Here is a 13,984-nt window from a genome sequence, read left to right on the forward strand (position 1 = left end):
AAAATCCAAGTGCAGTGAAATTGCTAAAAAAAAGTGCAATCCCGTGCGTGATTTTTGTTTGGCTTTTTTGCTAGGTTCACTAAATGCTAAACCTGACCTGACATTATGATTCTCCAAGGCATTATGAATTCATAGATACCAAACATGTCTACGTTATTTTTTTTTATCTAAGTGGTGAAAATAAATTTCAAACTTTGCTAAAAAAAAAAAAAAGCGCTATTTTCCGATACCCGTAGTGTCTCCATTTTTCGTGATCTGGGGTCGGGTGAGGGATTATATTTTGCGAGCCGAGCTGCCATTTTTAGTGATACTATTTTGGTGCAGATACGTTCTTTTGATCGCCCGTTATTGCAACAGGGTGGCACATGTTAAGGAGCTGAAACTCCTAAACCCTTCATCCAATTTTAATGTGGATACCCTCAAATGAAAGCTGAAAGTCTGAACTTCAACTGCATCTGAATAGTTTTGTTTAAAATTCATTGTGGTAATGTCTATAACCAAAATTATAAAAATGTTTTCTCTGTCCAAATATATATGGACCTAACTGTATGTAGATATTTCCCTAGAGATGACAGAGGCAGCTTGTATTTAGAAGTGATTTTACTGGAGGTAATCTGGTAGATAACTATATACAGTTGCAAGGTAAACTGGCCAGCCTATTCCTTAGAGATGAACATTTGCAGACAGGCAGTTTCTCAGTGTGATATTGGCTGCTTTCAGGTTCTCTCTCTGTGAAGACCCTCACTCAGTTACCCCTCAGTGGCAGAGCTGTTTTCTTCCCTCTGAGTTGACTTGCCCTTCCTATAAATGCAGTGAAAATCCTCTCACAATGGCGGCTGTCCTCTGCTTTCCATTCTATCTCCCTGTGGCAGGGCTCAGATCCCTGTAGAAGCCTGTCTCCTGTCAGAGCCCTCACATACCAGTCCTTGCTGCCATCACCATCCTTTTCTGACTGACTCAAATCTTACTGCCTCATAACAGTTAGCTCCTCCCCATAACATGTGACTTTCTGAGAAGCCGTCATTGGTTGACTGCACTGTCAATACTCCTTCACATAAAACTCACTAAAACCTTTAGTGATGTTGTCCCTATAAGAAAATTCACAATTAAGTTAGACAAGCAAAGAAACTGGAATAACATAGAAAAATCCACATACATTGAAAATACAGAAATAACATAATAACAAAAATATTGTATACACTCGTGTGTAAGCTGAGATTTTCAGCACATTTTTTGTGCTAAAAATGCCCCCCTTGGCTTATACATGAGTTAATTTTCCAGAATCCTGGTGGGGGAGGGTGAGCGGCGGAGCAGCGGCAGGAGCCAGCGGCTGTGGCACAGTGACAGCTATAGCTGCAACCACTGGCTAACAGAAGTCATCATACTCACCCTCCGTTGCTGCATCTCCATCCATGCCTCTCTGGTGTCCTGGTGCCGGCAGCTCTCCTCTCCTGTGCTGAGCGGTCACGTGATAGCGCTTATCAAGGTAATGAATATGTATGCATCTCCACTCCTATAGGCATGGAGCGCATATTCATTACCTTAATGAGCGGTAACACGTTACCAACCAGCACAGGAGAGGAGAACTGCCGGCACTGGGACAATGGAGATGCAGGGATGTTCAGCAAGGGCTCGAGGAGGGTGAGTAGGATGGGAAGGTCAGAGGGGGGATGTGAGCCATGCATACAACGATGGGATGGGGAGCCGAGTCATGCAGGACCAAGGGAGCCATGCATACAATGAGGGGCCACATACCAGGACAAGAGGAGCCACTTTCTAGGATAGGACAGGGAGAACCACTTATCAGGAGAGGACGGCGGGAGGCACACACCAGGACAGGGCAGTGGGTCATAGGAGCTCTCAATGGAAGAGAAATAGACCTTCATTTGGCTGAAAAAAATGAGAAATATATCATAGATATAGCAGAAATGTTAAGAGTGACCAAATCAACAGTTTCGTACATACTGAAAAAAGGAGCACTAGTGAACTTGGGAACTCAAAAAGGTTTGGACATCAACGGAAGACAATAGTAGTGGATGATCATAGAATCTTTTCCATGGTGAAGAAAAAAATATTCACAACTTCCATGAAGAGGGTGTTTCAATATCTAAGTCTATCAGAGGCTGGACAGACATGTGTCTGAGACGGCTTAGTGAATTCAGCTTTGAGCTTGGGGTTGGACACAATGACCCTGGAGGTCCTTTCCAACTCTAACATTCTATGATTCTACCATAAAGAGAAGACTTCATGAGAGTAAATAAAGAGGGTTCATTACAAAGAAGTGAAAAATGATGCACTGCATAAGCCAATCACCAGGTCCCAACCACATTGAGCAGACATTTCATAAGCTTAAATCGATGTGAATACTTTTCTGCCCAATGATGACAGAAGTATTCTGGGAGTGATACCTTTATTGGCTAACCAGAAAATAATATGTTTGCAAGCTTTCAGAGCACAGTGGCTCCTTCTTCAGGCAAGATTACAAATAGATTAATAAGAAAAAAGCACACATCGATTTTTCTGGCTAACACGGTGCCACAATACAATTTGTTATTGTACATCATGATAAGCTTAAATCAAAACTTAAGGAAGAAACACCCTCAAACAAATAACAACTGAAGTCAGCTGCATTAAAGCATCACAAAGGAGCAAACCCAGGGTTTGGTGACTTCTATGGCTTCCAAATATCCAAACAAAAAAAGTTGCTTGAAAAAGGTCTCTGGACCGAAACGTCGCCACAGGAGACAGAATAAAATTAAATTTATCTTCACTACAGTTTGAGGCGCTGTTTTTTTATTTATCTTCTATGGCTTCCAGACTTCAGCCAGTTATTGCCTGCAAAGGATTCTCTACAAAGTATTAAAATTACACATTGTATTTATGGTAATGTTAAATTGTCTAATTACTTTTGAGTACCTGAAAGGAGGAGGATTTGTAGAACTATGGTTGCAATTCCTAAACATTTTACAATATATTTTTGTTCAGCCCCTTTAATCAAACCTGAAAGTCTGCACTTCAATTGTATCTCAGTTGTTTCATTGTAAATAAAAATAGTGGCATGCACAGCCAAATCACAAAGATTCGGTCACAGGCCAAATACTTCTGGTGTGAGGCAGTGACTGGTGTTACATGTAGGGGTCGCTGTATGTTCCCCCCAGGAAGTGCACAGAGGCATAGTGAGGCCATGGGAGTTCATTGCAATCATAGGCGTAGCTGTGATTGCAATGCAAAATAAAAAGTAAGTGTTGGTCCTGGACAAACTATTTGTCCAGGGCAGATTTAAGAAAATCTGCTGGGTGTTTGTGTTTTGAAATGAACTACAGGATGGTAGTCATGCAGTCTGTTTCATTCTTGGCCGAGTTTTCCATGTGGCTGAAGTTCACAGATTCCAGTTAAAAACCCTGCAGTATAGGGTTGGATGTATCAGGGCCAGAGTCAATTTGGTGTTTGCTAGAGTACAGAGCAGTTGGCTCTGCAGAGCTACACCTGTGTGAAGCCCACTGCAACTGGCCTGGAAGGTGGACTGGCATGTTTATTTTCTGTAATCTGGGGATATGTTTCCCGGCTGTGATCCAGAGGATATCGTGTGCTGTGTGCTTTATGTGAGTTGAACATTAAAGAGACTTTTGTTTTGAACTTTACTAGGTCACTGCCTCATCACTGCACAGTGTGAATACCGCTGCACTACACTGGGCATAACTGAAGGTCTCTGACATTATAAAACATGTTGCGACATCACTATGTGCATCGAACCTTTGTGCATTATATCAAACACATATTAAGTGCTAAAGAATCAACATAAAGTGAAGATGATGGACATAGTGCAGCAAACAAAAGACGGCGGAGATGGCAAAGGCCCAACTCATGCAGACATGGAAAAACAGGTATTGGAAGGACTAAGGAGAAATTAGTAAAGAAGTTTTTTGCTTTTTAACCTTCCCAGCTCTCAGAATTCAGGAAATTGGTGTCCATCTGACCACCATTTTGCAGAATCTGTGCTAAGAGAATCACCCAAAATTTGGATTCATTTAACCCCTTCATGACCCAGCCTATTTTGACCTTAAAGACCTTGCCGTTTTTTGCAATTCTGACCAGTGTCCCTTTATGAGGTAATAACTCAGGAACGCTTCAACGGATCCTAGCGGTTCTGAGATTGTTTTTTCATGACATATTGGGCTTCATGTTATTGATAAATTTAGGTCAATAAATTATGCGTTTATTTGTGATAAAAACGGAAATTTTGCGAAAATTTTGAAAATTTCGCAATTTTCACAATTTGAATTTTTATTCTGTTAAACCAGAGAGTTATGTGACACAAAATAGTTAATATATAACATTTCCCACATATATACTTTACATCAGCACAATTTTGGAAACAAAATTTTTTTTTGCTAGGAAGTTATAAGGGTTAAAATTTGACCAGCGATTTCTCATTTTTACAACAAAATTTACAAAACCATTTTTTTTAGGGACCACCTCACATTTGATGTCAGTTTACGGGGTCTATATGGCTGAATATACCCAAAAGTGACACCATTCTAAAAACTGCACCCCTCAAGGTGCACAAAACCACATTCAAGAAGTTTATTAACCCTTTAGGTGCTTCACAGCAGCAGAAGCAACATGGAAGGAAAAAATTAACATTTAACCTTTTAGTCACAAAAATTATCTTTTAGCAACAATTTTTTTGATTTCACAATGGTAAAAGGAGAAAGCGAACCACGAAATTTGTTGTCCAATTTGTCCTGAGTATGCTGATACCTCATATGTGGGGGTAAACCACTGTTGGGGCGCACAGCAGGGCTTGGAAGGGAAGGAGCGCCATTTGACTTTTTGAATGAAAAATTGGCTCCACTCTTTATCGGACACCATGTCACGTTTGGAGAGCCCCCGTGTGCCTAAAAATTGGAGCTCCCCCACAAATGACCCCATTTTGGAAACTAGATACCCCAAGGAACTTATCTAGATGCATAGTGAGCACTTTGAACCCCCAGGTGCTTCACAAATTGATCCGTAAATATGAAAAAGTACTTTTTTTTCACAAAAAAATTCTTTTAGCCTCATTTTTTTCATTTTAACATGGGCAACAGGATAAATTGGATCCTAAAATTTGTTGGGCAATTTCTCCTCAGTACACCGATACCTCACATGTGGGGGTAAACCACTGTTTGGGCACATGGTAAGGCTCGGAAGGGAAGGAGCGCCATTTGACTTTTTGAATGAAAAATTATCTCCATCGTTAGCGAACACCATGTCGCGTTTGGAGAGCCCCTGTGTGCCTGAACATTGGAGCTCCCCCACAAGTGACCCCATTTTGGAAACTAGACCCCCCAAGGAACTTATCTAGATGCATATTGAGCACTTTAAACCCCCAGATGCTTTACAGAAGTTTATAACGCAGAGCCATGAAAATAAAAAATAACTTTTCTTTCCTCAAAAATGATTTTTTAGCCTGGAATTTCCTATTTTGCCAAGGGTATTAGGAGAAATTGGACCCCAAATTTTGTTGTCCAGTTTGTCCTGAGTACGCTGATACCCCATATGTGGGGGTAAACTACTGTTTCGGCGCACGGCAGGGCTCGGAAGGGAAGGCACGCCATTTGGCTTTTTAAATGGAAAATTAGCTCCAATCATTAGCGGACACCATGTCACGTTTGGAGAGCCCTTGTGTGCCTAAACATTGGAGATCCCCCACAAATGACCCCATTTTGGAAACTAGACCCCCAATGGAACTAATCTAGATGTGTGTTGAGGACTTTGAACCCCCAAGTGCTTCACAGAAGTTTATAACGCAGAGCCATGAAAAAAAAAAAAAAATATTTTCTCAAAAATGATCTTTTAGCCTGCAATTTTTTATTTTCCCAAGGGTAACAGGAGAAATTTGACCCCAAAAGTTGTTGTCCAGTTTCTCCTGAGTACGGTGATACCCCATATGTGGGGGTAAACTACTGTTTGGGCACATGCCGGGGCTCGGAAGTGAAGTAGTGACGTTTTGAAATGCAGACTTTGATGGAATGCTCTGCGGGCGTCACGTTGCAATTGCAGAGCCCTTGATGTGGCTAAACAGTAGAAACCCCCAACAAGTGACCCCATTTTGGAAACTAGACCCCGAAAGGAACTTATATAGATGTGTGGTGAGCACTTTGAACCCCCAATTGCTTCACAGAAGTTTATAATACAGAGCCGTGAAAATAATAAATACGTTTTCTTTGCTCAAAAATAATTATTTAGCCCAGAATTTTTTAATTTTCCCAAGGGTAACAGGAGAAATTTGACCCCAATATTTGTTGTTCAGTTTCTCCTGAGTGCGGTGATACACCATATGTTGGGGGTAAACTACTGTTTGGGCACATGCCGGGGCTCGGAAGTGAAGTAGTGACGTTTTGAAATGCAGACTTTGATGGAATGCTCTGCGGGCATCACGTTGCGTTTGCAGAGCACCTGATGTAGCTAAACAGTAGAAACCTCCCACAAGTGACCCCATTTTGGAAACTAGACCTCGAAAGGAACTTATCTAGATGTGTGGTGAGCACTTTGAACCCCCAAGTGCTTCACAGAAGTTTATAACGCAGAGCCGTGAAAATAATAAATACGTTTTCTTTCCTCAAAAATAATTATTTAGCCCAGAATTTTTCATTTTCCCAAGGGTTACAGGAGAAATTGGACCCCAAAAGTTGTTGTCCAGTTTCTCCTGAGTACGCTGATACCCCATGTGTTGGGGTACACCACTGTTTGGGCACACGTCGGGGCTCAGAAGGGAAGTAGTGACTTTTGAAATGCAGACTTTGATGGAATGGTCTGCGGGTGTCACGTTGCATTTGCAGAGCCCCTGGTGTGCCTAAACAGTAGAAACCCCCCACAAGTGACCCCATTTTAGAAACTAGACCCCCCAAGGAACTTATCTAGATATGTGGTGAGCACTTTGAACCCCCAAGTGCTTCACAGACGTTTACAACGCAGAGCCGTGAAAATAAAAAATCATTTTTCTTTCCTCAAAAATGATGTTTTAGCAAGCATTTTTTTATTTTCACAAGGGTAACAGGAGAAATTGGACCCCAGTAATTGTTGCGCAGTTTGTCCTGAGTATGCTGGTACCCCATATGTGGGGGTAAACCACTGTTTGGGCACACGTCGGGGCTCGGAAGTGAGGGAGCACCATTTGACTTTTTGAATACAAGATTGGCTGGAATCAATGGTGGCGCCATGTTGCGTTTGGAGACCCCTTATGTGCCTAAACAGTGGAAACCCCTCAATTCTACCTCCAATACTAACCCCAACACACCCCTAACCCTAATCCCAACTGTAGCCGTAACCCTAATCACAACCCTAACCCCAACACACCCCTAACCCTAACCACAACCCTAATTCCAACCCTAACCCTAAGGCTATGTGCCCACGTTGCGGATTCGTGTGAGATTTTTCAGCATCATTTTTGAAAAATCCGCGGGTAAAAGGCACTGCGTTTTACCTGCGGATTTACCACGGATTTCCAATGTTTTTTGTGCGGATTTCACCTGCGGATTCCTATTGAGGAACAGGTGTAAAACGCCGCGGAATCTGCACAAAGAATTGACATGCTGCGGAAAATACAACGCAGCGTTTCCGCGTGGTATTTTCCGCACCATGGGCACAGCGGATTTGGTTTTCCATAGGTTTACATGGTACTGTAAACCTGATGGAACACTGCTGCGAATCTGCAGCGGCCAATCCGCTGCGGATCCGCAGCCAAATCCGCACCGTGTGCACATGGCCTAATTCTAAAGGTATGTGTAGACGCTGCGGAAAACGCTGCGGATCCGCAGCAGTTTCCCATGAGTTTACAGTTCAATGTAAACCTATGGAAAACAAAAATCGCTGCACACATGCTGCAGAAAAACTGCACGGAAACGCAGCGGTTTACAATCCGCAGCATGTCGCTTCTTTCTGCGGATTCCACAGCGGTTTTACAACTGCTCCAATAGAAAATCGCAGTTGTAAAACTGCAGTGAAATGCGCAGAAAAACCGCGGTAAATCTGCCATAAATCCGCAGCGGTTTAGCACTGCGGATTTATCAAATCCGCAGCGGAAAAATCCGCAGAGGACCAGAATACGTGTGCACATACCGAAACCCTAACCCTAACCCTAACCCTAGTTCTTACCCCAACCTTAGTGGAAGGAAAAAAAAAATCTTTATTTTATTATTGTCCCTACCTATGGGGGTGACAAAGGGGGGGGTCATTCAGTATTTTTTTTATTTTGATCACTGCGATAGGTTTTATCGCAGTGATCAAAATGCACTTGAAACGAATCTGCCGGCCGGCAGATTCGGCGGGCGCACTGCGCATGCGCCCGCCATTTTGGAAGATGGCGGCACCCAGGAAAGAAGACGGACGGACCACGGGAGGCTCGGTAAGTATGATGGGGTGGGGGGGAGCACGGGGGGTGGATCAGAGCATGGGGGGGTAAATCGGAGCACGGGGGGTGGATCGGAGCACGGGGGTGCATTGGAGCATCGGGGGGTGGATCGGACTGCAGGGGGGGTGGATCGGACTGCAGGGGGGTGGATCGGAGTGCAGGGGGGGTGGTTGGAGCACGGGGGTGGGATTGGAGTACGAGGGTGAGCGGACAAGAGCACGGGGGGGAGCGGACAGGAGGATGGAGGGGAGCGGAGCAGTGTAAAGGACAGATCGGAGGGCTGGGGGGGCGATCGGTGGGGTGGGGTGGGGGCACATCAGTGTTTCCAGCCATGGCCGATGATATTGCAGCATCGGCCATGGCTGGATTGTAATATTTCACCAGTTATAATAGGTGAAATATTACAAATCGCTCTGATTGGCAGTTTCACTTTCAACAGCCAATCAGAGCGATCGTAGCCACGGGGGGGGGGGGTGAAGCCACCCCCCCTGGGCTAAACTACCACTCCCCCTGTCCCTGCAGATCGGGTGAAATTGGAGTTAACCCTTTCACCGGATCTGCAGGGACGCGATCATTCTGTGACACAGCATATGCGTCACAGGTCGGATTGGCACCGACTTTCATGATGCATACGCTATGTCACAGGTCGGGAAGGGGTTAAAAAAGTTCTAAATAAATTTAGTTAATTTCAAATTGATGAGTAAAATTCCAGCAACTTCAATTGTCATATACTCATGAGTCCTTGCTCCAACACTGATCATTTCTGTCAATCTCCACTACTTCATTCCCAGCAGCTAAACAGACAGAAACATTGGGCAGTGCAAGTTGTGCCCTACCTACATGAATGATAGTGATCTGGGACAATTAGTGTGGATAATGAATAATTGGTTAATTACAAGAGCTGGTCAGTAGACTAATTAGCAACTATTGTATGCACTTTCAATACTAGCCTGGTATGCTATTTGGCTTAAAGTTCTGTACTCTGACCTGTTGTGCTCATGGGCTGACAAAGGGAGCGATCAAATTTCATACTTTTTTTGTCACTTTCCTGACTGTAGCAACTGACGGTTTAAAATGCTTTGATTGAAGCTTTGTCTGGTGCCAGCACATGCAGCAAGAGTTCAACTGTGTATAATATCTGTGTAAAAATAGATGGCATGGGCAAAATTTCTGAGCCCTTGCAACCCATCTGTAGTTACTGTACATCAGATTGTGGAAAATTACCTGCAATCTTGACATACGGTTTCGTCATTTTGTGGCAGGGGGTTAAAAATTAAATTTGAGAATGTAAAATTAACATATATGACTGCTTACCCAATTCATGCTAATTGACGAATTTGTCCAAGCTACCAGCACCTTCACATTGTTAGCCATCTCCTTTCTAGATCCATTCCAATACAGTAGTGTTCCAGTGCTTAGTAATCCACCTCTAATAATGGTAGATGATCCATTGGTGGTTCATCACATTTTAATTCCTACGTCTGAGTTATGATTGCTTATCTTTAGGATAGGTCATCAATTTCTGATTGTGTGGGTGCGACACCCATCACACCTGCTGATCAGCTGTTCCTGATGTTGGCAGCAGCTGGAATTGCTCAATTATGGATCTGCACAGCACAGCTCCAGTGACAGCATAGTGGCTGTGGCTGATTACTGCATATTCTCCCCCTACTGATTTGAATAGGTGGCGGACGTGCAGTATTCGGCTACAGCCACTACACTATTAACTAAGCTAAGAAGCTCCATAGCTGAGCAGTTCCAGTCTCTTACACCAGGAACAGCTGATCGACGGAGATGCTGAGTGTCATACCCCCGCCAATGAGACATTGATGAGCTATCCTAAGGACAGGCCATTAATGTTAACATCCCAGACAACCCCTTTAAGCTATAGGCTTCTCGATTTCCATAGACATGAAAAAGTAAGATATGACAAATATTAAAGATACATTGCAAAGCAAAATATGGTTGAATATGCTGAGAAGAAAAAATTGGCCAAAAATGCAGTTATCGTAGTATACTTTAGTATTAAATTAAAAGTAAACTTTGACCTTTTAACATTTTACTGTTTAGTAAAGCATTCATGTAGCATATGCAAATGACACTAAAGAAAGGATTTATTGCTAATTAAAGCTGAATGTATTAAACCTAAGATTTACAGTCTTATGATTAGAGATCAGCAGCATGAGTTACACAGTAAAGGTTTCCCTATTGCTCTAAGACTAGAATTATGAATTGTCTTGCAATGTAATTCAACCACAAATATTTTAAGAGCATAACATCTCTTTTGATATGACATTGGTTCCTATCATTATCAAAGACACTGAGTAATGAAAATGTGCCCAAGGTTAATTTGTCTAAACCCACTCATTACCAATCAAGTTCTACCTTTCATTTTACAAGACGTCTGCTGACTTCATTATGAAGCTTTTTGCTAATTAAGATGTAAGATACAGTTTCTTCTGATTTATAATTAACTGTGCAAATTACAAATTATTACACTGGCGTTTGGCAGGACACCAAGGATTGGATGATCCACGAAGGCATTTTTACAATAATATTTACTGAATTGCAAGTTGCCAAATCTGCAAATTTAAACAGCTCCCATGATAAAATCTTTTATAGATAAACTACAGAAACAGCTATTTTAGAGAGCTGGTATAAATGCAAATAGCTGTCATAAAATGCATGTAAAAACAATATATTGAATAAATAAAATTAAAAGTTATGGGATCTCTGATAATATTCAGACCCTTAGAGAGTGGCTGTCAGATGGTGTTTGGCCAACGAAGATGCAGAATTGAGTACAGAACTTTGTCAAGTAAAAACATACCCGTGTAACTTTAATCCCAGCATGCTCTCCAGCTCTCCTCTTTAAAATCCACCTAATGCCACTCATTTGACCTTGAAAAAATGGCTGCAGGATTGTCGCCAATTATTGTGATATTTTCTGAAAACTTGTGCATGCTGCTTATGTTCCCACTCCTATCCATGCATGGTATTTTCTCTGCTGTGGGAAATGACCTTACAGATGTAATGTGCATATCTGAGGCGTGGTCTCACAATTACAGTGTTAAAAAATGTAGAAATGTTTGAAAAAAACATTGCAGGTATACGTTTTGGCCATAAAATTTAATATTTATATAAGGTAAGTTTGCCTCTAACTGCCAAAACTCCTCAAAATGGGGTAACTCTCCAAAATCAGATTATTGTGGCTCAAAAGGAAAAGCCTTTTGTAGCATGGGTTTGCTATTATCTTTGTAGATAAGTATTAAGTATTTGATCCCTTGCCGATTTTGTAAGTTTGCCCACTGACAAAGACATGAACAGTCTATAATTTTAAGGGTAGATTAATTTTAACATTGAGAGATAGAATATAAAAAATAAAATCCAGAAAATCACATTGTATGCATTATATAAATGTATTTGCATTTTGCAGTGAGAAATATGTATTTGATCCCCTACCAACCATTAAGAGTTCTGGCTCCTACAGAGCAGTTACATTTTCTTAATCAGCTTGTTACCTGCATTAAAGGTGCTGTCTTACATAGTCACCTTTGTTAAAGACTCCGGTCCACAGACTCAATTAATCTGTCAGACTCTAACCTCTACAACATGGGCAAGACCAAAGAGCTTAATAAGGATGTCCCACTGTATTTTTTGGGTATTTCCTTCTTGCTGTAGGACTTATTATGATTTTAGAACTACATGGCTCAATACTCCTGTTACCTGTGTATTGTCATCCATTCGCTGATGCTTTTGAACATGTTCTATACAAATAAAGCAGAACAGGAATCTCTCTGCTTTTGTGTATTGTGTAAAGGAGACATTATAGCAGCTAGTCTTCGTCCACTATCTCAATGACGACTGAAAATTAGATTCAGGGGGGATTGGGGGGATTCAGAAGGGAAAACTGTTGAAAAAAGCTGATATAGTGCTACTCATCAAATAGGAGTACATTTATGGTTTAAGGCATTGAATAAATGAATAATTATTTTGAAAAACCAATCATGTACATTTAAAGGGGTGGTCATAAACTAACACTGATTTAATCCTAAAACTCTATGTATTTAATCTACTGTTTAATCTAATCTGTTTTCTATTATACTTTTATTAAAGACATTCCCTACTGTTCTTTTTTTACCAACTTCCAGTTTGATGACGCTTCGCTTGAGTATTCCAGTGCATGCTGAGAAACCAAACAAAATGTCATCAGGGGGCAGAGGCAGCTGTCACTGCAGCAGCCTCTGTCCCAATCATGAAAAGAAGTGTCCTGCACTGGAATTCTCAAAGGAAGCTGCATGAAACAGGCAATTGGTAAAAAAATAAAGCAGTTAGAGTAGAAAAGGAACAATAGAAATTGTTAATTAAAGCATATTAGAAAATTGATTAGAATATTACATTAAAGGGGTTGTCCGGTCCAAACTGATAAATCTGCAGTCAATCTGTGTGACTGCAGACTTATTGATACCCCACAATGCACGCACTGTGTGCTGCAGGGATTTGCTGGTTTCAGACCCAAGAGCAGAGGGTATGTATGCGTTATACATACTCCCGGCCAAGGGATGTGGCCTCTCTCCATACACTTGTATGGAGCTGAGGCCGAGCCCTGTCTAGTGACTCAGCCGTCTACTGGGCATGACCGACTAGAGAGCATGGTCTATCTCCATACAAGTTTATGTAGATTGAGGCCTTGCCTACTGGCCAGGAGTATCTATAACTCATACATACCCTCCGTTCCTGGGTCTGAAACTGGTGAATCCATGCAGAGCACACTGCATACGCTGGGGGGATTCCTACGTCTGAAGTCACACAAAGTGACTGTTGACTTATCGGTTTGGACAACCCCTTTAAATAGGTAGAGACTTAGGATGAAATCATTGTTAGTTTTGGTCCACTCCTTTAAGTCCATATTGCCTGCTAAAATCGGCCATACATGCTCAAAGACACTGGATAAAGGACAAAAAATACCATTGTTATATTTTAAATATAAACAATTTTTATCTTCAAACTTTAAAAAATAATTATTTTATTCTTTTTTTTACACTACAAAAAAATGTGTTTGAAATGAGACACCCCATTTATATTAGTGCTAGCGGAATGCACCGAGTATAGATGGGTAGCTACAAGGTGCGTTCGCAGCCCAGGGTCCACCGTGCAGAGATATCTGCTGCAAAGTAACAGCGGAAAACCTCTGAGCTCACACGTGGGTAAAGCTTCACCTCGTGTGAACTGGAAGCGATCTCTGTCTCTGAGTCGCGCTGTACACAAATTATTACCCTAAATAAGGGTTGTGCTTGCTCTGGAACTCTTCTGTGCTAACCGCACACATGAAGGAACCAGATGCTAAGCCAAGGCTAACTGCCCCACACTGTCGCTAGCTGCCTGCCTGAGTGTACAGTCCCAAAGCTGCAGCCTCACATCACATATGTATAGAGTGGTATAGTATCCAATGGCATAATCGAAACACATTTTATACTAGCGCATGGCCATGAGGCCATGCAAACCTTTTATAGTTGCAGCTCTACAGAACCTTCCTGGTGGACCAACAGGAGCTGCAACAGGGCCTGGGCATGTGATCCCCGACCTCTA

This window comes from Ranitomeya imitator, chromosome 4 (assembly GCF_032444005.1).
Source record: "Ranitomeya imitator isolate aRanImi1 chromosome 4, aRanImi1.pri, whole genome shotgun sequence".
Taxonomy (NCBI): Eukaryota; Metazoa; Chordata; class Amphibia; order Anura; family Dendrobatidae; genus Ranitomeya; species Ranitomeya imitator.